Genomic DNA, 3,780 nt, shown 5'->3' with positions numbered 1-3,780 from the left:
CAAAGCCCTTATAAGGCCCCCATTAGTCTTTTTGATAATGCCCCCGTTCATTTTGGGATTTCAAGATCAGGCTCCTATCTAAGTAAAAGAAGAGACATCTCCCCAAAGGTTGGTCAAACAGATATTAAAACTACATTACGTGGATCCGTCTTGGATCATGCTTAAATATGGATAAAAAAGATGATATTTTCCAGGCTGTGTTGCTCAAAGTGCATGCGCCAAATGTGCCAGCAATTATGGGCATTCTGGCCACAGATTCACCATGTTTAGCATTACAGTCTACCCCATTCATTTCTCCCTCAGTCGCTTCATAGGCGCCGAGCAAAACAGCCTGGTGCGCCTGCGGCTGTTTTGCCCGGCGCCCTTTGCCAAGGCGTTTTGAAAGCGTCTGCGTTTTTAGGTCTGTTGCGTCCGTCATTAGGACGCGGTAAAGACGCAGCTATGAAACGCGGAATCACACATCTGATCGCATTTATGTTTCAATTCCATGCAAACTATTTATAAACTGTACACACCACCAGCAAAAATGATAGGTTGAAAAAATGTAATTGCAACCTACCTTTGGCAAAGAGCTTGGAACTGGAAGATTGACACTACTGGAGTGAAGTCGTGAAGAATGTTGAGATCAGAGCCCAGTGCAAAGCCTTAGCAAAAATGATAACACTTTTACTGACGCTGTTTGTTATAAAGCCTAACCTGTTGTTGCGTGTTACTGGAAACGCCCAGGTTTCTTATAAAGCATGTTCATATGACACCTGACTTCTCGGAATCCCCAACCGCTGTACTTTCGTCGACCTTTTTTATTGGTATTGATGTAGATCTGCAGACAGCACAGTTTTTTTTTCTCAGTCTCACAAGCAATAACATCGATCAAACAAGCAATCAAACCGTAGCTTAAGTAAAACTAAGCACTCGATGCTTTATCAAGCGTCAATAGACTGTATTACGCAAGATTATAATTAGACGTCTTATAACACTAACAGGAAATGTTGAGAATATGTTGACAGCAGCATCAACCATGGTTGTCAACCATCGTTTTGGTCACCAACAGTGATGTTTCTAGCTATTGAAAAGATCAATGCCTAAGTCAAGTTTGCCTGGGGCTTGCCTTTTTTCTTTTTTTTTTAAGGGAGATTGGCATTGGTAGGTTGGGGAGATATATCTAGGAAATTATTTAGTTTTCTTTATTTTATCCCTGTATGTGTTTTTCTCCTCAAGTTTGCTTTTGTAGTACTGTTTCTCATGGTCAGGTCAATAAAGCTTTATTTGAACTTAATTTAACTGAAAGAGAGATATAGATCTTCGCTTGACAGTCTTGGCAGTTAGTTCACCGTAGTCCAATTGTTGGTGATAGATAGATAACTTTGATACATATGTAATGGAGGCCACATACAGACACTCAATAATTTATCTTGAGGATTCTTCTTGAAATAGCCAAGAGAGCTAGATTGTTTTTTGTTTTGCTTTTTTAAACCGCCGCTTTTTATCCGGGTGCACACGTCCTTCACCTTTGTGTACACTGTTCAGCGCTCGGTTACTCCCCTCTCCTTCAGACGCTGCAGGTCAAGTTCCACTCTGTTATACATTCTATCTGTTGAAAACATCTCGGTTATCAGGGCGGAAATACCGGAGGATTTTAAACCACTGCTATCAACATTGCCACACCTCTTTGTGTCCTGATTTACAAGAAACACCTCAGCTTCACATGCATTATGTGATCCAGTGGTGGAATGTAACGAAGTATTTTTACTTCGTTACTGTACTTAAGTACATTTTTTACGTATCTGTACTTTACTTAAGTAAAAATAATAATGCATACTTTTTACTTTTACTCCATTACATTTTTTTGCTATTATCTATACTTTTACTCCGCTACATTTCTACAATATGTGTTGTTACTCGTTACATTTTATGAACACAGTTTCGCCAAAATGTTGCCTACACAAAACTATGGATTGCGTTGCTGTTTTGGAAGTTTAAACCAATCAGGTGGCTCTATCAACTCCAATGATATCAGAGTGCGCGTCTGGCAGCAGCACTAGCAGCGGTAGCTTTGCGTGTTATACGTGAGCATTCAACAGACAGCCTGACTACTGCCTATTCAACATGGACCCAGAGTCGGCCTGAACTGAGCCCTCTGATATGAGCCACCCTTGGCCCTATTTAAAAGATATGTTCGAGTTCAAAGGCCCCAAGAATGACTCCTGGAGGTTTCAATGCGTTTCCTGTCTCCCTCAAAAAAAGGAGTTGCTAGCCTTCAATAATTCGCCCTCAAATTTAAAGTAGCATATCGAGGTAAGCAGAGTGATTGATATGCTAAGTTAATGTCCCTGACTTTTGAATATATGTATTTCATTCGTTTACTGACATGATATTATAATGTTATCTAGCGAAATGCATGTTGACATACAGCAATAGCATCAAAAAACATGATTGTATCTTCATTATATATTTAACGTATTGGTAAGATAAAGCTGGTAGGTTAGCTATGTCAAGCTAGCGTGCCTTGTTTTGTCCAGTTTTACAATTACATTTGTTTTTCTTGTTCCATGTTTCCCTTTTTTACATGTTTACAATTAAATAAAAGATTTAAAGATATCACATGGTGTCTTTATTGGTTTGGCTTAATGGTATTAACTTTGCAAATAATCCCTGGTAGATAACTTGTCATCCGCAGAATTGTAAGATATAGTGTGAACAATAAGTACACCAACCTTTCCAATTAACAAATGTTGTTGCTTATAATTATTACTAGTAGTGACATCTGTAGAGGCATTTATTACCAGTAGCTATTTCTTTATCAAAATGGCACAGCCTAGACATTGAGAGACAACCCATTGCGTGAGTACTTTTACTTTTAATACTTAAAGTACATTTAAAAGTAAGTACTTTTTACTTTCACTTAAGTAGGATTGTTGATGTAGTACTGTTACTTTTACTTTTATTTTTCTGGGTACTTGTACTTTTACTTAAGTACTAAACTTCAGTACTTCCTCCACCACTGATGTGATCCAGTCCTAATAAAACATTTATGAATAAAACCATAAAAGAAATTACTCTTGTTTTTCAGGCTGACTGTCTCATAAGTCATACATGATGAAGGTAAAAGTGCTCATGCACAATAAGGAAAAAGCACAACCTTGTCTGGAAAGAGATAACGCCTAGTAACGATAAGACAAAACTTTGCAGCCAACTGAACACTCACTTTTCTAATGTTTGGCCTTAGAAGAAATGATAACAATTAAACGGCGGACGGCGCTGGTTATTAAATGTATTCTGTTGTTGCATGTCACTGTCACATTTCTTGTAAAGAATATTCACATGACACCTGACTTCTTGGAATCCCCAACCGTTGTACTTTCGTCGACCTTTTTTATTGGTATTGATGTAGATCTGCAGACAGCACAGTTTTTTTCTCATTGATAATACGCCCTGTGTTCACACAACCCGGTCTCACAAGCAATACAATGGATCAAACAAGCAATAAAATCAGAGCCTAAGTAAAACTAAGCACTCAATGCTTTATCAAGCGTCAATAGACTGTATTACGCATCATGGCCACTATTCAGCTAAAACGATCTGATTAACAAGATTATAATTAGTTGTCTTATAACACTAACAGGAAATGTTGAGAATACGTTGACAGCAGCATCAACCATGGTTGTCAACCATCATTTTGGTCACCAACAGTGATGTTTCTAGCTATTGAAAAGATCAATGCCTAAGTCAAGTTTGCCTGGGGCTTGCCTTTTTTCTTTTTTTTTGAAGGGAGATTGGCAT

This window comes from Clupea harengus, unplaced genomic scaffold (assembly GCF_900700415.2).
Source record: "Clupea harengus unplaced genomic scaffold, Ch_v2.0.2, whole genome shotgun sequence".
Classification (NCBI taxonomy): domain Eukaryota; kingdom Metazoa; phylum Chordata; class Actinopteri; order Clupeiformes; family Clupeidae; genus Clupea; species Clupea harengus.
This window is presented reverse-complemented; position numbering follows the sequence as displayed.